Source organism: Helianthus annuus, chromosome 14 (assembly GCF_002127325.2).
Source record: "Helianthus annuus cultivar XRQ/B chromosome 14, HanXRQr2.0-SUNRISE, whole genome shotgun sequence".
In the NCBI taxonomy this organism is placed as follows: domain Eukaryota; kingdom Viridiplantae; phylum Streptophyta; class Magnoliopsida; order Asterales; family Asteraceae; genus Helianthus; species Helianthus annuus.
This window is the reverse complement of record NC_035446.2, coordinates 25,850,732-25,877,710: the sequence shown is the minus strand read 5'-3', so window position 1 is coordinate 25,877,710 and position 26,979 is coordinate 25,850,732. Positions and strand designations below refer to the sequence as shown.

General features: G+C 36.8%; 1 long non-coding RNA gene across 1 annotated transcript; it reads left to right on the top strand.

Moving 5' to 3' along the window:
* The first annotated feature begins 10,316 nt into the window (after positions 1-10,316).
* LOC110905390 lies at positions 10,317-10,630 on the top strand. Its single transcript, XR_002573074.2, has 2 exons — positions 10,317-10,377; positions 10,453-10,630. It is a non-coding gene; the product is annotated as an uncharacterized LOC110905390 (long non-coding RNA).
* Positions 10,631-26,979: the final 16,349 nt, after the last annotated feature.

The window sequence follows — 26,979 nt, the reverse complement described above, 5'->3', positions numbered from 1 at the left end:
CAAAATCACCTATCTTGTAATAGTCCTTGTTAGAGAGTGAATTGATTTTTTACCTTTTCTTCCCAAAGTTCTTGTAGTTGATCATGGAACTCATCCAACTTCTTCATGGATAAATGTCACACCCCAACCGATGGCGGAATCATCGGAGCATGGCACTGAGCGAAACAGATTGTCCAGAAGTTTCCATAACAATTATCATTACTATTTAGTTTAAATTAACACGTCCCATACCGTGTCCCAAACAACAAACAAATTATTACAGATAACAACTAGTCAAATGTTCTGTTCCGACAACTCAGATTTCAATAAGAGAAATAAATATAGTTCAATTGCTCCTAAAGACCCAGCCTGACAAGATCTACCGACAACTATGCTCTAGTTGCTCTTTCCTGACAGACAACTATTTGTTGGGGGCCTTTAGAGCTTTATTCTAGCCTCGCTTTCCTAGCAAGCAAACATCTTAATCACCTGTCACATACGTTAAAATAAAGTCAATACATATAATGTAAAGGTGAGCATACAAGTTTGATATTAGCATATAGAGTTCGAATAGTTTACGCATAACCAACACGTACACAGAGGAAAACGAAGCATGTTAATTATTGACATGGACCTATCGATACCAATGACTGCGGGTTGACCGTCCGAGACGGTTCGCAATACATGATTACCACCGTAATCCATGCAAGTAATTGTCCTTAACAACCCCCGTGTGAACGGGTGCCGAGTCCAAACTATAGTACTACGTCGTTAAGGCAGGTAGACAACATTCCACGTGTAAACACAATCAACAAGCATTCATTTAGTCACGTAATACATGCATATTGGTTAGCGTTCAAATAATTGAGTAGTGTGGTCGATTTGTGATTTTGATAAGTAACGTATGTAACACCCAAAAGTGCTAAAAGCAAAAAAGGGATCGAGTATACTCACAGCGGTTAATTGATGGATTGAAGGGAGCGCTTGAGAGTAGGGTTAGCCTGAACAGTTCGATAGCATAACGATGAATAACACGTAGAATGGAAATGAGTGTAAGTGAGTCGAACAGCCTGGTCGATCGAACAGTAGGTTCGATCGAATGGGTTGTTCGTTCGGCTAGACAATCCGTTCGGATACTCCGTTCGATCGGCCGATAGGCTCGATCGGCTGGACTGTTCGAGTGGATTGTTTCTTCCTTTGAGTGAGATGTGTTTGTGTGCGAGGATTTGAACTTTTGAAGTTTTCGTTGTAGTATTTAAAGACACTGAAGTGTTCTTACCTTTCGGGTCGATCGATCGAACGGTCTGTTCGATCGGCCGGCTTAACTGATCGGTTAGGAATTTCAGTAGTAGTCCTCAGCGGGATGTCACTCAATCGAGCAGCATACTCGATCGAATAGCGTGCTCGATCGGGTGGCATTCCTATACGTCCAACGAATTGAAAATCGACTAAGTGTTGAAGCATAATATCTCATGATCCAAGGAGTAATGTTGACATACGGCTGTTCGATCGAACATCATCTCGTTCAATACTATACTTCATGAAATTGTCAAGTGTAGGACCATATACTAGCCGATCGGCTGACCTGGTCGATCGGCTGGCATGTCCAATCGGTTGGGCTGTTCGTTCGAACAGCCTAACCGTTCGGCCAGCATCCTGACCTGGTCGGCCTGTTCGTCTAATACTTGGCTGTTCTGAGTATTTGACGTTATACTGAGGTATTTTGTCAACGAGCTAAACCATGGAACTTTCATTCTTGTTTCTCCTGTTCGGACAGGAATCACCCAAGTCCGGCCGGTAAACTGTTCGGAACGGTAGCTTGATGTTTATCCCGAAGTCGGTGAACCTCGTAGGTAGAATCCGAATCTTGAACCACTCATCCACTAGAATGATTGGTGAACCGGCTCAAGCTTCGTTTCTACCGGTTTGAAGGCATTGAGTGTAAAAGAGATGAAAGAAAGTTGGAAATCATTCTTTCAATCCTTCACATCATGTAAATGTTTAGATCTTTGATAGATCTTAGCTTGTTTATGTGGAAATCGGTTAGATCCGAGCTATTCATGGTGGATTGAAGCTAAAACATGGTGTTTTTGAAGAACACCATGATGACATCACCCAAGAATGCCTAGATCTTGGTGATTTCACGGTTAGAAATCAAAAATTGAAAGATAGAAAGGTGTAGAAGCATGTTTTGATCAAGAAAGTACAAGATTTAGGATGAAAACTTACCGGAATCGGAAGAATCTGAGAAAGAAGGGGAGCACGAGCTGGTCGGTCAGAGCTTTCCAAAAGTGGTAAAGAATAACAATGACAGCCCTATTTATAGGCTCCAAAAGAGGAAAGGGCTGGCCGATCGGCTGACATCCCGATCGGATAGCCTGCTCGATCGGACAGTACGTACGATCGGCTGGGCTGTTCGATCGGCTGACCACCTGATCGATCCACAGCCTGGTTCGAGTGTCCGGTGTGACGATTTTCGATATTTCGATTTCGATTGAAGACGATACGAGTACGATAGAGTTTCCTATTCAAATTACTTTCAGTCCCAACTACTATATCTAACATACAATCATCTATATTTCACCCTATCCTTACGTTCTCATTCGTCGTAATTCGATTTTGATTGCATTCGAGTTTCGATTTGATTCGATTGATCACCGCACAAAACATAAAGTAAACATGCACAGGTAACACATAAGGCACACACACACGTATAACAACAACCAAAGTTCGCGTAATTCGAGATTCGAGTTCGATGATGGTTAGTTCGGTTTGATTACTGATTAGTTAACTTTATCGCATTGTTACTTTCTACTAATCACAGTCGTAAATCGGTTCGCGTCGATTAAACATTTGATTACTTCGATTCTTTCTGATTAACAACACTTACTCCACATATACAATTAAAACATAAAATCGACTAATTATAGTCAAAGAAGTCAAAGTTGACTTGGACTTTGACTTTGACTTTGACATTTGAAAACACGGGGTGTTACAATAAATCAGACACATCAACATTAACAGCTTGATTTCCCGCATTACTCCCTACATTTTCTCCACATATTTTATGTATTTCTTCACATCCGATATCTCCTTTATCCTTTCAAGCTTCTTCTTTCAAAACTGTTCCAAATACGGTACAATAGCAGCAAGTTGTTCTTTGATGGTTCCGGAAGTCTTCTCAGGCTGCATATCATAACATAAGAAACAAATAAGCACCCAAATTTCATTCTACAAAATGTAAGTAGCATATTACTTACAATCCCAGCAAACATTTTTTTCTACAGGTGATGCAAGCAAAGTGGATAGTTCAAGTTTAGCATCTGCAAGCGCCTGAAGAAGATGTGCCCTAGACATGTGGCTTAGTCCACTTTCCTCTTCTACGCGTCTACACATTCTTGCTCTATATGAGGAAGCATCTTATCTCTTTCCTCGTCACTTTCACCGGCCTCATCCCAAATTTCTTCAAAAGTACACAAAATTTCAATAACTTCATTACCCCGACCACAAACTTAATAACAAAAAAACTACAACAGTCTTAGAAAAAGTATATCACTTACAACCGGTGCAACAACGTCCCGCAACTTGTTTCTCCAAGAAGCGGATTCTGAAAATCCACCACCGCCAACACCATCTCGTATCACCGCAACCAACCCTACACATTCATTACATATATAACCCTACACTGTTTAGAGTTTAGGAGTTAGGATTTAGGGTTTAGGGTTAAGAGATCTTAGTTATGGATCATAAGAACTCTACATATAAATGAGAAACTAGAAAACTAACTAAAAAAGCCTAAAAAAGCTAAAAAAACATAGCAATTTTTTTTTCTTTTCTTACAATTTTTTATAGAAAAATCGTTATTTTTTATATATAAAAAAATTTTCAAAAAAAGAAAAAACTTGTACTGCACATGTGCGTTATATGTGTACTACACATGTGCATTACATACTTAAAATTAGCTTTTTGAGTCTAGTTTAGCTTTTAGGGTTAGTTTTTTTGGAGGTTTAGGATTAGGATTAGGTTTTTGGGTGTGGGGGGAGGGGGGTTAGGTTTTTGGGGGTGGGGGTAGGGGGTTTAGGTTTTTTTCGGGCTTATGTTTAGGGTTTCGTTTTAGGTTTTCGGGAGGGGGGGGGGGGGGAGGTTTAGGTTTTTGGGGGGTGGGGGGGTTAGGCTTTTGATGGGAGGGTGAATTTAGTTTTTTTTTTTTTTTGGGGGGGGGGGGTGGGAGGGGGGGGGGGGGGAGTTTAGGTTTTTGGGGGGTGTCGGTGGGGGTGGGTTAAGTGGTTTAGGCTTTCCGTATTAGTGCATATGTGTAGTACAAAAAAAATTGAAATTTTTTTTCATATATAAAAAATAGCGATTTTTTTAATAAAAAATTGTAAAAAAAATGGTATGCTTTTTAGGCTTTTTTAGTTAGTTTTTTGGTTTTCTCATTTAAACTAGTTTTCTCATGATCCATCCTATATATATATATATATATATATATATATATATATATATATATATATATATATATATATATATATATAGGGGATGGTTCAAATGAAAACCACTTTTATTGTGAAAACTCGAAAACTAACTAAAAAAAGCCTAAATAACACACAATTTTTTTTTTCAATTTTTTTTTAAAATCGCTAGTTTTTATATATATAAAAAAACTTTCTTTCAAAAAAAAAAAATTTGTGTAGTGCACATGTGTAATAATACACATGTGTAGTACACATACATATGTGCAGTATTACACATGTGCACTACACAATTTTTTTTTTTTTTAAATTTTTTTTATATTAAAAAACCTGCGAAATTTTGATTGCAAAAAAAAAATTAAAAAAAAAAATTTTTTTTGTATGTTTTTTTGGCTTTTTTTAATTAGTTTTCGAGTTTTCACAATAACTAGTGGTTTTCATTTGAACCTTCCCCTATATATATATATCTATACTACTTTAATAAACATATGTGAAGGACAAGATGGTAATTGAACAAGGTGTTGAAAAAACACTTAATGCACAATGTACAACTGTTAAGGCACAAGAAAACACAAACCCTTTTACCCTTTACAAGGGTATACATCTGCCGTCCAAATGTTTTACTTTCTCACACAGATCAACATCGGGACCGTCCATTTGACTTCACACGGATCACCATATGCTTTCTCTCTCAATGCTCACACATCTCACAAAACAACATCAGATCTTCTTCTCTCTCTCTTCTCTCTCTCTTCTCGGCGATCTAGGGTTTCATGAGATCTATCACCAGATCCGTTTGAATCTATCACCAGATCCGTTTCATGAGCAGATCTAGGGTTTCATGAGATCTATCACAAGCTTTATCTGGCAAGGGATCCGTTTGATGTTCTGATGTTGTTGCAATGAGTGTTATATATCTTACCGTGTTCTTTTGTGATTCTTACTTTTCTGGTGAAGCGGTTGACGGATGTTCGAACGACGAAATCTGAGGTTTACGAAGGATTTTCGCATGTGTTTTGTGATGAATCGACTCAGGTTAGGTTCTAAATGTTGATTTATCTTTAATCTTGATGTGGATTTGTTAGTAGATGCGGTTATTTCAAATTAGGTTGAAAGTTTTGTGATATTTGAATTTGTATTTTTGGTGATGATAGTTAGGTTAATTTCAGATATGACATAGTGAAAGGATAAATTGTTTTTGTAGTTTTGATTTTACTTTATTCTTTTATATTTTGATCTTTTCCTTCATTTTTGGGACTGATAAGTGTCATGGTTTTGTGAAAATCTGAGGTTTACGAAGGATTTTCGCATGTGTTTTGTGATGAATCGACTCAGGTTAGGTTCTAAATGTTGATTTATCTTTAATCTTGATGTGGATTTGTTAGTAGATGCGGTTATTTCAAATTAGGTTGAAAGTTTTGTGATATTTGAATTTGTATTTTTGGTGATGATAGTTAGGTTAATTTCAGATATGACATAGTGAAAGGATAAATTGTTTTTGTAGTTTTGATTTTACTTTATTCTGTTATATTTTGATCTTTTCCTTCATTTTTGGGACTGATAAGTGTCATGGTTTTGTGAAAATCTGAGGTTTACGAAGGATTTTCGCATGTGTTTTGTGATGAATCGACTCAGGTTAGGTTCTAAATGTTGATTTATCTTTAATCTTGATGTGGATTTGTTAGTATATGCGGTTATTTCCTACATCCGATGTTTTAGTTAGGATTTACCTTTTTAATTTTTTTATGTTTACTTGTTTGTTTATATGTCACATGCAGATTAGTAAGACAAAGGTGTTTCTAAGGGCCGGACAGACGGCAGAGTTTGATGGTTGTCGGACTAAGGTCCTAAGTTATACGACCTAGATGGCTTGGATGTTTCCCAAGTGTTCTATGATGCATAAGCTGAGCCTGTGAGGCTATGATGCATAAGCTGAGCCTGTGAGGCTATGATGCATAAGCTGAGCCTGTCGACTCTATGATGCATAAGCTGAGCTTGTGTTCTTAATATGTCTGAACTGAAACTGTTAAGGCTATGATGCATAAGCTGAGCCTGTGAGGTTACATATGTGTTTCTTGTGCTTAAAACACTTGTACATCATGCTTTAAAGGTTGTTTAAGTTTAGTGGAAAATTACTCTTGTACATCATGCTTTAAAGCGGGGTTACATAACACAATAGACTGTGATGATGATTGTATTTTGAGGGTACATAGAAGATCCGAGTAGCATCTTGGCGGGGCAATATCCAGGTTGCATAGTTCTCACTTTGCAACCGTGTGTTGCAGCCATGGCTTTACCCGTAGTTGTGTTCATCTCTCAATTACATGTCCGAGTCTTCCAGTTGTAAAAGTATTATCACAGATTCACAGATCTAAAAGTACATGTCTGAAAGACAGATGTTGATTTATCTTTAATCTTGATGTGGATTTGTTAGTAGATGCGGTTATTTCAAATTAGGTTGAAAGTTTTGTGATATTTGAATTTGTATTTTTGGTGATGATAGTTAGGTTAATTTCAGATATGACATAGTGAAAGGATAAATTGTTTTTGTAGTTTTGATTTTACTTTATTCTGTTATATTTTGATCTTTTCCTTCATTTTTGGGACTGATAAGTGTCATGGTTTTGTGAAAATCTGAGGTTTACGAAGGATTTTCGCATGTGTTTTGTGATGAATCGACTCAGGTTAGGTTCTAAATGTTGATTTATCTTTAAGGCTATGATGCATAAGCTGACCCTGTGAGGTTACATATGTGTTTCTTGTGCTTAAAACACTTGTACATCATGCTTTAAAGGTTGTTTAAGTTTAGTGGAAAATTACTCTTGTACATCATGCTTTAAAGCGGGGTTACATAACACAATAGACTGTGATGATGATTGTATTTTGAGGGTACATAGAAGATCCGAGTAGCATCTTGGCGGGGCAATATCCAGGTTGCATAGTTCTCACTTTGCAACCGTGTGTTGCAGCCATGGCTTTACCCGTAGTTGTGTTCATCTCTCAATTACATGTCTGAGTCTTCCAGTTGTAAAAGTATTATCACAGATTCACAGATCTAAAAGTACATGTCTAAAAGACAGCTTGCTTGCTGCAGTCTCTATAAAGTACTATACGATATATCACTTGGATGTTTCCCAAGTGTTCTATGATGCATAAGCTGAGCCTGTGAGGCTATGATGCATAATAGACTGTGATGATGATCCAGGACAAGATGGTAATTGAACATCCGTCAAGCTCTTCCTCACTGTGATGATGATCAATAGAGAAGATCTGATGTTGTTTTGTGAGATGTGTGAGCATTGAGAGAGAAAGCATATGGTGATCCGTGTGAAGTCAAATGGACGGTCCCGATGTTGATCCGTGTGAGAAAGTTAAACAACCTTTAAAGCATGATGTACATCATGCTTTAAAGGTTGTTTAAGTTTAGTGGAAAATTACTCTTGTACATCATGCTTTAAAGCGGGGTTACATAACACAATAGACTGTGATGATGATTGTATTTTGAGGGTACATAGAAGATCCGAGTAGCATCTTGGCGGGGCAATATCCAGGTTGCATAGTTCTCACTTTGCAACCGTGTGTTGCAGCCATGGCTTTACCCGTAGTTGTGTTCATCTCTCAATTTATCCGTGTGAGAAAGTAAAACATTTGGACGGCAGATGTATACCCTTGTAAAGGGTAAAAGGGTTTGTGTTTTCTTGTGCCTTAACAGTTGTACATTGTGCATTAAGTGTTTTTTCAACACCTTGTTCAATTACCATCTTGTCCTTCACATATGTTTGACGGATGTTCGAAGGACGAAAGCTGAGGTTTACGAAGGATTTTCGCATGTGTTTTGTGATGAATCGACTCAGGTTAGGTTCTAAATGTTGATTTATCTTTAATCTTGATGTGGATTTGTTAGTAGATGCGGTTATTTCAAATTAGGTTGAAAGTTTTGTCATATTTGAATTTGTATTTTTGGTGATGATAGTTAGGTTAATTTCAGATATGACATAGTGAAAGGATAAATTGTTTTTGTAGTTTTGATTTTACTTTGTTCTGTTATATTTTGATCTTTTCCTTTAATTTTGGGACTGATAAGTGTCATGGTTTTGTGATAATTATGATATTTAGGTCATTTTTGGGGATGATAAGTGTTGTAGTTCAATGAAAATTATGATAGTTAGGTCAATTTTAGATATGGAATAGTGAAAAGATAGATTGTTATGTACTTTTGATTTTAGTTTGTTCTGTGGGATGTTTTGATATACTTTTTCATTTCCCAAGTGTTCTATGATGCATAAGCTGAGCCTGTGAGGCTATGATGCATAAGCTGAGCCTGTGAGGCTATGATGCATAAGCTGAGCCTGTCGACTCTATGATGCATAAGCTGAGCTTTGTTCTTAATATGTCTGAACTGAAACTGTTAAGGCTATGATGCATAAGCTGAGCCTGTGAGGTTACATATGTGTTTCTTGTGCTTAAAACACTTGTACATCATGCTTTAAAGGTTGTTTAAGTTTAGTGGAAAATTACTCTTGTACATCATGCTTTAAAGCGGGGTTACATAACACAATAGACTGTGATGATGATTGTATTTTGAGGGTACATAGAAGATCCGAGTAGCATCTTGGCGGGGCAATATCCAGGTTGCATAGTTCTCACTTTGCAACCGTGTGTTGCAGCCATGGCTTTACCCGTAGTTGTGTTCATCTCTCAATTACATGTCTGAGTCTTTCAGTTGAGTGTAGTTGAGAGTTTGTAAAGTGTGAGTAGAGTGTAGATATCTCTGAATTATTTATAGAGACTGAAGCAAGCATGCTGTCTTTCAAGCATGGTGTCTTTCAAACAGTGTATGGAAGAGTGTTGATATATTATAGAGACTGCAGCAAGCAAGCTGTCTTTCACACAAAATTAAAGTGTTGCTTTTTCCTGAACTGAATTTAATTAGTTATACCTTTGGTTAACGACTGTCACGATCACTATTATTACAGAACAAGCTCACTCCGATCTTCTGGCAGCCGGAGAAAGTGTATCTGCTTGGAGAGTCTCGGAATCGGCTTTAGTGACGCTGAACGCTGCTTCATTAGAATAAAGGTTTTTATATTTGCAACTTGACAAAATGTGATTTATATTAAATTTATTTTAAGTTAATAGTGTACTGGTTATAACTAATATCAAATCTTTACTAATACTTGATTTCTTTTTATGATGGTTGACTTTGCGAGAACTAACGGAGCTTGTGTTCTTAATATGTCTGAACTGAAAGTGTTTGAGGCTATGATGCATAAGCTGAGTCTGTCAGGTTACATATTTGTTTCTTGTGCTTAAAACACGTGTACATCATGCTTTAAAGGTTGTTTAAGTTTAGTGGCAAATTACTCTTGTTGTGTACTCCGGATTTTGTGTTCTTAATCTGTCTGAACTGAAAGTGTTTGAGGCTGTGATGCGAAAGCTGAGCTTGTGTTCTTAATCTGTCTGAACTAAAAGTGTTGAGTCTATGATGCATAAGCTGAGCTTGTGTTCTTAATCTGTCTGAAGTAAAAGTGTTTTGAGGCTGTGATGCAAAAACTGAGCCTGTGTAATCTATCTGAACTGAAAGTGTTTGAGGCTGTGATGCAAAAACTGAGCCTGTGCAAGGTTCGCTCGGTCCAACAACTCAAGCAAATGTTTTCTTTGCATTTTAGGGGGAACATGTGTGCTTCTCTCCCAGGGCATACAAAACATAGGTTATTGGCGGCAGCTCGCCATATTTAACATATAAAAAAACTTTATATGTTAAATTTGGCGGACTGCCGCCAATAACCTGTGTCTTGTATGCCCTGTGGAGAGAAGCACCCATCTTCCCCCTAAAATACATAGAAAACATTTGCTTGAGTTGTTGGACCGAGCGAACCTTGCATAATGCGTCAAGGGAAACTATTGGTCGAGCGAGACATTTGTTCAGGTATCCTTATTTCATGATAAAATGATTATCAATAGCTGTGCATAAACTAATCGCAAGTTTGTTTGGTATATGCAGGGTAATAGGGAACAGAGGTTGAACCTGTGGTTTGACGCAACAAAGAACTTCCGTACTTACTCTATTCTATGACTACTGCAGTGACACCGGTCGGCTTGAATCGAGCCCAAATCAGTTTTCTGGATTTGAAATGATAGCCATTCAAGTTTATAATAAAAAGCAATCATGCTGTAGTGAACTACTTTTAAAAAAAAAAACAGATGTATGTATGTATGCATGTTCTGATTATATATTAGAAACCACCTACATATTTCTGATGCTTGAATGGGAACGACTATTGGACCAACAAAAACAAGATAATTTCATATTTATGATGCTAGCTACCAATATGTATTCATTATTGATTATCTTGTATACACTTGTACGAAGTGTCATGCACAGCAAAAGGTATAGTTATTCTTTGTGTGCATTGCCACTCAAGTTCATTGTTTGGGTCAACTAACGGGTCAAAATAGGCTTTCGAACTCTAAAAATGGATCTTCGGAATCAGTTAGTTGTAGCAAGAAAATGGTTGGTTGGGTTATGTGGTTAACTTTACTAGATATGCCATCACTTCATCTGTTATAAAACACAATATTGACCCATCGGTTGGCAGGTTTCAAATCTTGACTTGACCTTTAGAGCATATGTATTGGTAAATATCTGCCAACGTGCAGTAAGTAATCAGACAGCGTTACCTTTTCAACACTTAACATTTTAATGTTGTTTTTGTAGTTATGTTTAATACAAGTATAAATAGCTGGACAAAGGAACCTAAAATCTTGACCCGGATTACAATTTAAATTACATAAGGTACTAATAGATCCTACTTGACCCGGATTACATCTCTAAACAATGAAACCCTAAAATCTTGAGCCATTTTTCTCTCTAAATTCACTTGCTACAATTTATCGCGCCATATTGAAATCGAAGAACAACAAACCTATAGGTGATAAACTAACGGTAAACGAGTATCCTATTGTAAATCGTCACTCCCGCCAAACCTATAGGTGATAAACTAACGGTAAACGAGTATTCTATTGTAAATCGTCACTCCCGCCGCATCGCGCGGGTAAATGGCTAGTATATATATATATATATATATATATATATATATATATATATATATATATATATATATTTATATAATTATATACATGTGTGTTACACGGGTTACCCAATGTTAATAATATTATTTAGAAATCTTTATGTCGTTATCATCAAACTCTGTAAATCTCATCAATAACAAAGATAAAGTAGAGTCTCAGGAGAGTAAGACATAGACAGTCTTAAATCTACTCCGTAGGAATGGAGAGGCTACTTCTAGTGAGATTCCTGGCTCAATAGTAGTTTTGTATGAAACCTTGGACATGAGGCACATAACACTCAGCAATCGAGACAAAGGCCGGTTAGTGCATGTACCCTCTTCTCTTTCGGCTATCAACGCCACCACATGATGCATAATTAGGCATCCGCCGCTTTTAACGTTATTTTCATGAAATTAGTAAAATAACATTACAATTAGTGTAATTTTACCTTTTCCCCCTAGGGCCCACACATATATGCATTATAAGCGTACACTACAAGCAGGAAGTCTTCACATAAAATTTTGAAATGAATGAAATTTTGCATTACTTATGTTGTCTTAAGTGTTGTTTTTTTAAGAGGTAAAATGTCTGCAGTCTGCATACCACATCTTCAGAAATCTGTAGAAGAAGAGACAGACCAAACCTCTAAAGTCTGCAAGAAGAATGATGGTTGATTTTTAACGTATGTTTTGACAGCCTGAAAAATTTCACTCGAACTTAGCAACACGATTCCATCTTACTCAATTTTCAAGACGAAATTTCTTTTAGCATGAGGATAATGTGACATCCCACACTTTCAGGTTAACACCGTTAACTTTTCTTACTTAAATCTTCATGATTTCTAGAACACTCATACATGCATTGGTGTTACACGTGTAGGTTATAACAAGATAAACTCCAAGGACTAGTTTCGTACATACACTTAAAGTTAATTTATTAACTTTTCTACCCAAGATTCAAGTTTTAAAACATGAGGGACCTAAATGTAAAAATGACAAACTAAAAATAAAAATAAGTTTTATAACCCCAAACCCTAACCCGCTCTCACCCTCACTCTCATCTTTAGGCCCTCTCTCTCTCTCCCATCGTCTCTCCCTCTCTCGCTGGTGAACGACCAATGGAGAATCATCTATTTCTTCTGTCTGTCTCTCTCTCTCTCTCTCTTCGATAAGGACCCCTCTCTCATGTTTACACCCTAGATTAACGTGTTGATCATAGTCTCCGTTTGAATTCATGTTTTTGGTTTGAGTATGTGGTTATGGTGTGTGTCGTGATAGTGTGTAGATACATGGGAGTTAACTTTTAGTATGACTGGCATGATTATGCACATATTGAGTATCGTATGTATTTATGTCCACAAGTATGTATGTATACATGAACTCAAAACCGTTGGTATAGGCATGTTGTGGATAAAGTCATTTATATAGACGTTGCATGTAAGTCGTATGCATATGTGATTGTATAAATGAAGCCGTGTGTACGAATATATGTATAGGTTTCGTATATGTATGTATGGTTATATGTGGAACCGTGAATATGTGATTGCTTATATGTAGAACTGGATGTACAAGTGATTCAGGGAAGGAAGCTGTGGGTATTAATGTGTGAATATGGAATCACAGATGGTGTGTACATGTGAACTGTATGTGTGTGTATGATTACGTGTTGTATAAATGAAGTCGTACACATGGATGTATGTATATGTGAATGGTATGAATCTTTGATATATGAGTCGAATATGTAGAAGTGTGATATGTAATTCATGTATGAGAAACCCTAGGTATAATGCATGAGTCGAATGTGTATACGTTGATATGTATGTGTTTTGTATATATGTGTGTCTATGCATAAGCCGTATGTGTATGTGTATGTGAACCGGGTACTGTTAGGAAATTTTGTAAGTATTGAAGAAAAATATGGTCAATTTGATCAAATGCTGAAGATAAAGCTAAGAAGATCAATAAAAAGGTAAATACAAGATAACAGGACAAAAGAAGAAAGAAAGACGAATCTTCAACAAAGATCAGAATCTGATCCACGACAAAATTATCATCATAATCTGGTAACATATGATCATCAGAAGAGACCATTCTGATAAGTCTGATGATAAATCTGGTATTATCATCATAATCTGGTAACATATGATCATCAGAATTTCTGATGATCATCTCAACAAAATTATGGTAAGAAGGCCATCAGAAATTCTGATGAGCCAACTTGTCTAAAAGATAAGGCTCTGCCACATTTGTAAAGTAGCAAGTTGACCTCTATGGATTCAATAAATATGCCAAAAAGCTACTTTATGCAGAGCAAGTGCATGAATACACAAATGTTTATTCAATGCTAAAGAATTCTATAAATAGAGAAGTCAACACCAAAGGGTAATGAGTTAAGCCAAGCATTCAATACATACAACAAAAAATCCATTACCCATCATTACAGAATTCTTTGAGCATTCATTTTTATTAGTCAATAACCTCACAATCACCTTGTAAAACTTTGTTTTTCCAAAGTGATATAAACTTGAAAATTTTGGAAGTTGTGTTTTTTGAAAGTTTGATTTCTAGTTCTGCACAATATTTCCATACTTGTTGAAATCTATTGCCAAATTTAGTCAAAGAGCATCATTATCTGGGATCAACAATTTGTATCAGAGAAGATTGAATAAAATATGTTCAAAAGATCATTTGCTCATTTTTTTGATAACAATCTTTTTAACTGAATATGGCAAACTTTCAAACATGGAACAATGCTTCCAATATTGGATCTATGTCAAAGCCTCCGACTTTGGTCAGAGAGGAGTACCCCAAATGGAGAATCAGGATGATCAATTTCCTAAATGGACATAGTCGAGCTCTGTTTCAACATTCTCTAAAAAGTCCTATCACTCCTTGATAAAAGGCTTTGAATACAAAAATATGCCACATCTCTCAGAAGCATAGTAATGTTGTTTCTTCTTTAGAGGTTCAAAGGGTAGCCTCTAATCTTCCCTAACCCATTGACTTAGAGATCACAAGCTATTAAAAGATTAAAACATATGAAGACAAATAACCTTCCTCTGAAGTCAAAATGGATGACTTTGATGATGATATGGAACTGTCCAGGATTTCAACTGCTACAAATTTATCAAGGACGCTTCATCACAACAAATAAGAGAATAAAGACAGGCATCAATAAGTTCTTAGAATCAACAGATCTAGGGGGATTGTTAGGTTATGTTAGATTTGCTGATGATGAAAGAAAAACCCAAGGGAACCATCTTCCCTGCCTAATGGAACAAGTTAAGATACGACTACTGGTCCAGTAGTTTCCCCCTTGAAGGCTTCCCAAAACAACTACCAAATCTCTGTTAGACAACTGCCAAGTCAAAGTAAAGATTTGGTTAACAGTCAAGTCAAAGTCAAGACTGAATACTAGAAGATCAAGTTAACAAGTCATAGACCAAAAGTTTCAGATTCATAGAAGAGCTGGGGTTCACTAATAGTTCTAAGGAATCTATTTGTTTTCCCTATCTCACTAGAGATAGTAGTTCCATGTAGGGGTGTTCATGAGCCGAACCGAACCGAACGGAGGTCTGCTCGTGCTCGGTTCGGTTTGAAACCGAGCGGCTCGGTTCGGTTCGGATTTAGGAAATCGAGCGGAAATCTTATGCTCGTGCTCGGTTCGGTTTAGAACCGAACCGCTCGGTTCGGTTCGCTTTTGCTCAGTTTTATTTAGCATTCCTACACAGCCATTCATTCGCCAAAATTCACCAACTTATATGTCTCACACACACTTTAACAATTTAACAAAATACAAACATAAAAAGTCTCACAAAAATAAACACAAAATGTCATCCAAATGTTTAATGTTTAAGAACATCTAAAAAGCAAAATAACTTAAAAAACACGCGTTGAAGTCTTCCAGACATCTTCAATCAAAAATTGAATTCAAAACATAAAATTTGATACACTAACATCAATTCAAACCCATAAAACACCCCTCTTTTTTTTTTAACTGAAGAGTTGAGAGAGATTAGGGTTTTTTTTTTTGAACTGAAGATATGAAGATATGAGGATTCTAGGGGCTGGATATGATACATGTTTATTATATTTAATAATATATATAATAATAAACATAAATCCGATTGAAACCGAACGAGCGACGAGCGAGCGTACCTATGCTCGTGCTCGGTTCGTTTTTAAACCGAACTGAGCTGCTTGGCTCGGTTTTAACCGAGCAAGGAATCGAACGAGCAAATTTCCGAGCTTTTTCGAACGATCGTCGAACGATCTTCGAGCGCCGAGCAGTTTGGACACCCCTAGTTCCATGTAACAATGTAACTATCCAGCAGATATAACAACTACTGCCGGTTACATCATTTAATGTGTTGTTAGAGGTCGCTTTCATGGTGACGTCACGAGGAGTTCTCTCCTACTATATATAGTTCTTTGTTTTCATTGTAATAGTTGACACTAAGAGCCTAGAGCATAAGAGCTTAGTGAAAGAGAGAGAGAGAGTGCACCTTGTGAGGGGGAGTACATTGTAACTTGTGATTATATTACATTTGATGAATCCAATATAAAATCATTCCTAAATCCAACTGTGTTGATGATGATGTGTTGATATTAACTATTTTACTTAAATTCTCATATTTATTTAATATTTTGCAATCAAAACACATACATCACACTATCTCAGATCCAACGAGATGTATATATTTTCGCTCCACAGCCCCATTTTGTTGTTGAGTGTGAGGGCAAGTGGTTTCTAGAATACTTCCTTGTTAATTTTTTTCATTTCATTAGACGTTATTTCTCCCCCGTTATCAAATCTAATTCTTTTAGCCATCTTTCCAAATTGTGTTTTTATCATATTATGAATGATTATAATACATGTCCGTGCCTCATGATTACATTTCAACAAAACAAATCCAAATGGATCTACTAAAAAAATCAACGATGGTCAAAAATAACTAGCACCTGAAAAAAGAAGGGGTGCAATACTTTCCTCAAATGTCAGAGTGCAATAATTCAAAACAGCCAAGTGTTTTAATATTATTGTTCTAAAAAGGAAGTCTAGTATGTTTCGCCTTTGAACAAGAATCACATAACTTATTGAAAGAAACTTTACAAAGGAAATCGATGTGTGTAAGCTTATCATTATAAGTATGTCCTAACCTTTTATTCCATGTGTCCCCAGAATTCATCAAAGCCATCCTTCCGTCTTCGAATAACCCTATCCAGCAAAAACCTCTTTTGCACTCACCCACACCAATCAAGCTCCTCGTGTGGAGTTTTTGCATAACACAAAAATCAGGAAAAAAAGTTATTACGGACTGTAAGTCATTTCTCAGTCGGCTTACATATAGCAAATTACAAGTGAACTTGGGAATGTATCGAACATCTTTTATCTTTCTTCCCCAACATAAGGTATATTCATCCCTTACTTCAATGGGTATAGCATCTTCGCTAAGGATAACCACTAGGGTTTAAAAGCGTCTTTGAGTCTTGTTTTGAAGGATGTAGCTGTTTTGGGTGATATGTTTGGTTCAACGCGAGTCTATCACCCAGTCATCAACATTATTGTTTTTACCTACCAGGTTGCCTTTGGTGTTATGCCTCCTTTATTTGTATTTTCCTTGTCTCCGAAGTGTTTAAGAAACATTTCATATTGTTCACTTGTCAAACCCAAAATAGGGCTTAAAGTTGTTTTAACACACGCCACCTTGGGTTTTGTTTCTTCCCACTTCGGTACCTGACCACCATTCGGGAAATCCTATTAGCTTGAAACAGCCATCATGGAGGTTTCCATCCTTAACACATAAGGTACATTGATCGACAATATCTCCACGCATCACATCTTTGGAAGCAAATTTATTACGTTGTTGGCTGGAGTTGTTCAACCATTGTCTTGGGGCGAACACCTTGAATGTAGTAGCATCATTAGAAGGCCGCTTATTAGTTGTTATAGTTCTTTTTCTTTCTTCTTTGGTGACAATGTGGTTGGCATTGCTTAACATTTGTGTCAGTACATCGTAAGAATCTTTGTTCTGATGACCGAGAAATCACAGTTGAAACCCATAAGAAACTCATAAAGTCTCTCCCAGTAGTTGTGTTCAGCAAACTTTCTTCATATATCCAAGAAAACCAACCACAGTTGCAACGAGGAATTTGGAATGCTGGTTGCGTCTCATCCCAAATACGTCCGAGTTTTGTATAATAGGCTGAAACAGAAGTGTATCCTTGAATGGTGGCTAAGAGTGTTTGCTTCAATTCATACGCACGAGGGGCGCTTTCCTTTCCAAACTGTTATTTGAGGTAGGACCATATTTCTACAGTGGTGTTAGCGTACGTCATGCTGCTTCTAATCTCCTTCACCATGGCAGTCGTTAGCTATCCTTTTATCATGGCGTCACAACACATCCATGACATATAAGTTTGCGATTCCATCCCTAGCTTCTTAATCAATCCAATCACGAACCCGGTAAAGAAATTATCCATCTCATGTGCCGAATCATTGTTGTTGCCATCATTCAACTCATTGCTTACCTTCATGTGTATGGGACAATGCTTTGCATGGATATAGTATCGTGAGTTCGAATTCAAGGATTCTCCCTCAGTTTTCTTTTTGCTGGTTTTGTCGTCACCGACTTTAAGCTAGGGTTTTATGGGTTAATATTGCTCTAATACCATCTAAATTACCATAGTATAGAGAGAACTTTTTGTGTATTTCATATATGTCAGAGACCAAGAGAAATACATCCGAATATAAATGAACAGAAAGATGGTAAACATGGAAAAGATATGCATAATAATAATAGATAGTGGGAGATAATCAAGGAGGATATTGTGCAGAATATTTTCTTTTTCAATACATATCTAGGTGGACATTTAAGATTAAACCCTAGCAAGCATACGCGGAAAATGAAACGACAAAGAAAAGCAAAGGCAAAGAAAATGACTTGACAAATATATTGATCCTTGACATCAACACTTTGATCCTTGAAATCGTCTTTGAAACAAGGCTAAGAAAACGCATCAGTTATGTAACCCATGCAAAACGATTCTCAAACATCTAAACAATGGTATCCAAATCGATTACAACACGAGTTGATTATTTAAAATGATTCCACAGATTATATCAGTGTTTTAAAAACCGGTAAATACCGGCCGGTTATACCGGTATTACCGGTTCCGGATGCAATTCCGGTACGAAACACCCCGGTAAATAGGTGAAACGGCATAAGATTCGTACCGGCGGTAAAATCCGGTATACCGGTTTGAACCGTAATACCGGTACCAGCACATGGTTATTTTGGTTTGAGTTTTTAGTATTCTAGAGTTTCATCAGATACATATACCATCGATCGACATTCAAAACCATCATCACTTAAGGTTCTTCACTTCATCCACAAGATTCAGCTCCATCTTCATCGGTTCATCACTCCATCTTCATCATGCTTCCGGTTCCATCTTCATCGGTAGTTTTACTTATTTCAATAAAATAATCTGAGAGTAAATAGATCCATAAGTGGGTCAAAAAGTGAAATACTTGAAGCAACTCGATGTATCTCTCTCTCTGCATATATATGTATGTATGTATATATGTATGTCTATACGGGTAAAGCAATGTTATGTGAAAGATTGTATTTTGAAACATGAAAAAGAAAGAGGACATGATAATAGTTATATTATAATTTATTATGTTAATGAAAAATATTAAAACTGATAGTTATGTCAAGAACCAATGATGAGGATATTATGTTTTGTGACTACATGGTTAAAATCAACAAATATTGAGACCATTAAATGGAAGCCTACTCCGTGGATGTAGATATTAGGGAATGTAATTGTAGATTGTGGCAACTAACTGGATTTCCTTGTTTGCATTCAATATCTTCTATATACTACATCAATTATGAACCCTGAGGATTATCTAAGTGACTAGTTCAAGGATGAGAAGTTCAAAGAGACCTACTAGCACTATATGAAACCATTAAATGGAAGTAAGTTGTGGAAGTCAACTCCATACATTAAGCCACTTCCTCCAAAGGAGATAATGATGCCAGGTAGGCCATCAACTAAGAGAAAGAGGCATGGAGCTGAAAAGCAAGGAAATTATAAGAAATTATAAGCTACCAGAAGATATACATAACTTGCAGCAAATGACATGCAATAAAAACATGTACAAAAGAGATAAGAATTGCACCATCCAAAGAACCTAAGAAGAAAGGATGGAAGAAGATGTGGAACTTGGTGCTGCGAGTCTAGATGATGAAGTTGTTGAACAAGCAATGATTTATGTTTATTAAAAACTTAGAGAGAATTTCAAGGATTGTCCTTTATCTTTATACTCATTTTCGGACGTTGTCCTTTATGTTCGAAATTGAAGAGTTTTGCCCTTTATGTTTTCATATCATACGTTTTGTCCTTTAGGCCTAACCCAGCTAGTTTTTTCAGTTAAATTTGGTCATGTGCTTTGCACATGATGGCATTTTTGTCAATTCAAAGTTTGCAGAAGCTTTGAGCTGTAAATATGCCGTTGAATTTACCTTTTAATTGACAAAAATGCCCTCATGTGCAAAGCACATGAGCAAATTTAACTGAAAAAACTATCTGGATTAGGCCTAAAGGACAAAACGTGTATGATATGAAAACATAAAGGACAAAACTCATCAGTTTTGAACATAAATGACAACGTCTGAAAATGGATATAAAGATGAAGGACAATCCTTGAAATTCACTCAAAAACTTATTTTTGTTAAGAATTGTATGACTATTAATATTGGCGAATCCAATATTATTTTGATTGCAACAAAGGTTTTTTTTTTTTTTTTTTTTCATATTATTTGTTACAAAAATATACATATAATTACAAAGTGTTCAATCAAATAACAATAACCGTATCACAAAGAAAAAATTTACCAAATGTGCATGAAATTTGCTTAGGGTATCCGGGGCACGAGCGGTAACCCCTTTCGGTGACCCAAGTCACCTGGCGGGAACACCGCCGCCGTTGGTGCGGGGAGGGGGTGCGGGGAGGGGAATCGGGGAGAAGTCACCGCGTGAAGAGGGAGGAGATGGTGGGCCCATCTGTTATTTCAACCAATTAAAACATTTTTTTTAATAAAAAAACAAGTCACCTAACAGAGGAGTGCCGCCATCAAATTGAGGTGTGAAGAGAGTTTAAGAAGGGAGTTGACGTGGCATAATCTGATTCGGTGTGCGTAAGAGAGGGGACTCCCCTCTTAGGGGAGTGCCCCGCTCACCCTTATGTGTCTAATTTTTAACATATAGACTGTCTATGTCTATGTCAGCATAGTATTTCTTATGTGTGCCACATCATAAATAAACAAGTTACCATAAGTTATGTATAAAACTAGTAGATGCCCCACTTACGTTGTGGGTCGATGGCCGAATAATTCTCAACCAATTAAAAAAAATACTACTATAATTTTGCTAGGGGGAAAAAACAAAAACGATGATAAGACCGTAATTTTGGGCTCAGGGCAAAACTGTAATTTTTCAGGACTAATGAGCTAGTGTTAGACAACTCCTTGAGACCAAAAAAATTTAAATCGTGTAAACCAATTAAAACAAAAAAAAACCTTTATAGTTTTGCTAAAAAAAAAACTAAAACTATGGGAAAAACGTAACTTTTAACTGAGGGCCAAATCATAATTTTAATTCGGGGATAAATTGTAAACTAAATGGACCAACGGGGGAGTGCCAGGAAGTTGCCGGCACAACTGTAATTTTACACTGGGGGCAAAATTGAAATGTCACCAGGAAAACAAACAAAAACGATGGGGAAAATTTAAAGTTAAGTTGAGGGTAAAATCGTAACTTGGCTGTGAGAAAAAAAAAACTAATGGCAAAACTATAAATTTATACGGGGCAAAATCGTAATTTCGAACCGAGGGCAAAATTGAAATTTTTAGCCAGGAGCAAAAAGCGTAAATTTATTTTTAAGTGGGGGTAAAAACATAATTTTGAACTAATGGCAAAATCGTAATTTAAGGAAAAAACTAATGGCAAAATTGTAAATTGAAAGGGGGCAAAATCGTAATTTTGAACCAGGGGCAAAATCGAAATATTTAGCTGGGAGCAAAAGCGCAAATTTATTTTTAAGTGGGACAAAAATATAATTTTGAGCCGATGGCAAAATCGTAATTTTAAGGCGGGATAAAATTGTAAATTTGTTGGGCTAATAGGTGAGTGACAGGCAACTGCCTGGCACTATTCCCCCTGCCGCCCATTTAACCTAATAGAGGAGAGGCACTATTACCGCCCATGGGTTTTGTAAGTATTGAATTGACATGTTGGGTCATTTTACTTGTAAAAATGTTGTTAAGTGACTTTTGTAAAGAAAAAAAAAGAAAAAAAAGTGTAATATTTATTATACCATTTGGCCTTATATTTAGCTATTAAGTAATGCGTAATAGGTATTATAAGGGTGTGAAATGGTTTGATAATGCTCTCACATCATCCCTCATGGACATTATAATGGCATGAAGATGGACGGACATTTCTATAATAATGCCCAATGAAAATGAAAAACATGAAAAATAATGAATAAAAAGGGCATTAAGGGGCCTTAATCATTTTATAGGACGTTATGATGATGTGTAAAAAAATGCCCCTTAAAAGGCATATACTATAAGGAATGGCTTACTGGTAATCATTATTTCTTGTGTCTTTTATCTTAGTTATTTAGTGGTAACTTATTTAGTAACAGGTAGTTCATTAATTTGTTTAGTTTGTATTGTGTCTATATAAAGCTATGTAATTAAATTCCACAATTGTGAAAAAACAAATCCTGATTATTCTAACTAACTTTTAGTTTCTTCAAATATGTATTTGTAATTTAGAATATCAACGATCGATTACCAACGGCTTATTATAATATGGTTTGTTAACGATCCCCAAATTTCGACAATTCGACATGGCATGTGTTCGAGGAGCCAAGTTGATTTAGAAAATACCTAGTATTTGTCTAGTGGAAATATGATGATCCATAAATTTCGGCATGGCATGTGTAAGAGGTGCCCTGTTGAAGTAAAATATACCTTGACTTGGAATTATGCAAAATTAGCCTCACGGACATCTATATTCTTTTTTATTTATTATTTTTTAAAGACAAACTAACTTACTCCTAACATACTCTTATTAATCACTATACTCTTATTAATCACTAATATTTGTACTTTGAGGATTTGAACCATGCACCCTTCACATTTAGGATAGAACGGAAACACCTTACCCCCACCATTGGGAGACCTAGAAAACTTCTTCATGGGAGGCGTAAATATTTTGTGATCATTTATCTATCGCTATATAATTTTTTTAGTCTCGTTCGGCCGGGTTGGGTTATACAAAGGAAATCAAACTAAATTTTATATATTCAACAAAAGTATGTAAATACATAATTGTTATAAACCAGACATTTTAGGCCCAGCCCAATATTTATGGGCTTTAGGGTTAATAGTTGTGTTTATCTATATATTGTAATGTTGAATAGAACGAATAAGGAATGATTTAGTTTATCTCTATTTCTCTCTTATTTATGACATGTTATCAGCACGAAGTGCTCCCTCCGAAACCAAATTTCTATAGCCCTTCAAAAATCATTGTTCCTATTTGTTCAACACAACTAGCTACAATCGCACACCGGATGTAGTTGCTGCCAATCATACAATATTAAGTTCAAACAGATTTCCCCATCCAATATTTTAGAACGCCATCACCACTGTCCCATGGTTTGCAGCTGCTTCGTAAATCTATTCCAATTCACAAAGCCATATTTCCATATCTGTTCTGCGCTTTTAATTAACTTCGATTGAGTTCTTTTGTCTGAGGTTTAAAAGCACTGTCGCCGTGGGCATTCCATAAATTTTGACCGACTTGTTTCTCCACCGTCACTCAGGTATCAACCGAACCATATCTTAGATTTTATGAGTGTTAAATTATATGTATGTTATGTTTTTATCGTCTTCCGACAAGTGGGTTTTGTTTATCGGAAAATTCTCGCAGAAAAAAGGGTAACGATCACCGCTTTTAATGATAGTCGTTGAAACCTATCCTCCTATATATACACACATATATATATATATCAATCTAGGGTAATGTTAGACAAAAATCTCTAAAATTCTTAGAAAACTAAGGAAACCCAAATCTCCCCTCATTTTTACCCAACCTCCCGACATTTTTTTTTTTTTGAAAAAAATTACACATGTAATATACATGTTTTAGAGTGTTTTGGGCCAAAAAAAAACAAAAAAGCGCCGAAGGGATTTTTTAAAAAAAAAATAAACAAAATTCAGCGCCTAACACGTGTTAGACAAAAATGCTGAAAGTTGCTGAAATTTTTTTTTAAATTATCCCTTCGGCGCTTTTTTGATTTTTTTGGCCCAAAACTCTTAAAAACATGTATATTACATGTGTTATTTTTTTCAAAAAAAAAATGTCGGGAGGTTGGGTTTTCTAGGGTTTTTTATATAGATAGGGTTTTCTATCTAGCCCTACCCTATCAATCTATATAAACATTTTTTTTTATCATTTTAAAAGCCAGCCTGATTTATCGGCCCAACTTCTTTAAAATCAATTTATGTATATTTGGTATGGGGTAATGGAATAGACAAGGTAATGGAATGGACGAGGGAATGCAATGTATCATTACCATTTCATATCTTGTTTGTTTACCATGTAGGAATATAATAAATTATAATAGTGTTTTATGGTAGACAAGAAAATATGAAGGAATAAATGTGGGAATAGAATGAATTATTATAGTGTTTTATGGTAGGCAAGAAAACATGAAGGAATAAAATCGGCGATGACTATTGGTGGTTGGTGGCAACGAATGTGGGTGGTGATAGCTGGTGGTGGTGGGTGGTGGCGGCGGTGGGTGGTGGCGGCGGTGGGTGGTGGCGGCAGCAGCAACAATTGGAGGTGGTGGTTGGTGGCGGGTGGGTAGCGACGACAGTGGTGGTTGGTGGCGGCAGAGGCAACGACAGGTTGCAACGACTACGGGTGGCGGCGGCGGTTGTTGTTTGTGCATATTTGTGACAACAGCTTTTAGAATTGGTCTTTGGATGTCTTGTAATTAGTAAAACGATAAATGGTTAGCGGGTTTGGCTTTGTAATAGTTAGTTGTAGTGATTGGGTTAACCAAACCCACATTGGGGGAATGGTAGGCGAATTGGGCCTGTCGAATTCGCTACCCATGACCTAGCCCAAGTTGCAAGCTTGTCCTATATAAACAAAGCTTTGCATTAGGGTTTAGCTTAATCACTTGAATCAGCTTTAGAGAGGCAATTCTTAATAGCATTAGCTTGGACGAATTTAGGGTCTTGATTGATTGTAATCGTTTTGATAGATAATCAATAGAGACCTTTTTATTGGAATTTTGTTTTCTTCTCGTTTCTGTGCAAATCTGAACTAGAGGATTCCGCACTCTAGGTTGGATCGAAAATTCTGTGAAGATCCATACGGATTAGGGGACCTACAATTGGTATCAGAGCATTAGGCTCTTGAAGAGGTTCGGTTCAGAATTGTGGTCTGTAGAAAAGGGTGGAATTTTGGTGAGATTTTCGAAAATTTTGAAGGATGAAATTAGGGTTTCGAAATTTCTGTATTTCTGATATATTTCTGCGAATTTGTGGTTGTTTTAATCTTACTGCGTATTTAGTTTTACTGATTTGCAGGATTTCGGGACAATTTTGGTTGATTTTTTGAAGAATTTTGGCTGTAAAAACTTGAAGATTCGAAGATTCGTTCTCCGGGTTCTTCATTCTGTTCTTCATTGTTTATTAAAGATTACTGATAATTTGCTTCTTTGATTCTGCAGGAAAGTGTTAAAAGGATATGGAAAATCTTTTAAAATTTTGAAAAGATTGAATTTCGGGATTTTCTGATGTATTTGTTAACTGGCGTACAGAACAAGTTTGGTCTGGCGTATTTACTGGAAAACCAGCGTTTTTAACTGACCCGACGTAATTACCGGCGTATTTAAATCCAAAGGCGACTTTGGTGACAGTGGTAATAGTCCTCCGCGACATTATCACGGTGATCAGAGACTTTACTAGTCTTCGTAATAGTGAACTAATTAACCGGCGTAATTAATCTGAGCGTATTTGGACCCTAGCGCATTTAAACAGCGAACTTGACTAGGCAGCTGAAGGGGTAAGGTCTCAAAAACCTCATAAAAAGGATATGAGACCATACCACCAACTGATCTTTCAACCTTTTAACCTTGCGCGGCCGCGCATTGGTCTTACAAAAGGAAGGAAGAGATCAACAAGCGATAGCCGCGCGCCTAAAGGAAAGCATAAAATCCTTGCGCCGCCTTCCATTGGCAAAGGGTTAAAAACCCTAAGAACAATACTTCCGCCCAAATATCCAAACTTGGATACCATTTTACCCAGACTTGGGATTTATGCAGCTGTATGCACACTGTAAGGTGTCACACCAGATTACAGCAGTAACCTTCTAGAAGGAATATGATCGTGCACCACCCAGACGGTTATAACCGTCTGGACACGTGTCATTACCACAAACGTCCTGAAATCACAACGATAGCATGTAATTGGAGAATGATCTCCACTTAAACCACTTTCCACGTGGCAATTCCCCAACCATAGATCAAGTCACGATCCGTGTGCATTCACATCAGGATCAAAGCAACTTAACGAAGATTAAAAGGACTTAACGGAAGGAAATATAACCGCTACGGCGTTAACATCTTCCGTTATCTTTTCAATAACAGATTTTCCCTCCCAAACTCTCGGTTATAAATAGGAGAACTCTTCAGGTATAAGCTTAGATCACATTTCACTACTAAAATACTCATCTTCTCCGTTACCAATACTTATTTTCACACCGGAGTCGGGTCAAGGAGAGAACCCTCTTCTCCCCTTGACGAGGCTAACGGTGCTCTGTTTTGCAGAATCACCGGAGAAGGAACTCGGCTGCAACTGAATCAATCGAGTGTGAGCTAACCTTTTATGCGGATTCAAACCCCCTAGATATCTCGGTTCCGACCATTTATCCAGTGTTTCTTCATTGGCGCCCACCGTTTTCTCAGTTTTTCTAGTTTCTATCTCGTTTCGATTCAGTTCATCTCATTTTTCTGTTTTTGCACATGGCAGAAAATTCATCTTCTCACCGACAGCCTGGTCCTCGACCAAACGTCGGAAATAATTTCCAAACAAAAGGACTCCCGGGGCATGGGTTTAGCAGATGTCGAACTGCTTTAAACACAATCACCAGATCTGATTCCCCAAACATCAGATCTGGAGAAGGAATCAACACTACAGCATTAGACCTATTAACCTCACCTTGGGGAGACGTCCAATCCAGCCAGTATAAAGGTAGCAGCCATCAGAAGCAAATACATATGGTTCAAGGAGGACCGTCACGAAGATCACATAAACGAAACTATGATCAACACTGGAGAGAACAGCAAGTCGTGTTCCCTG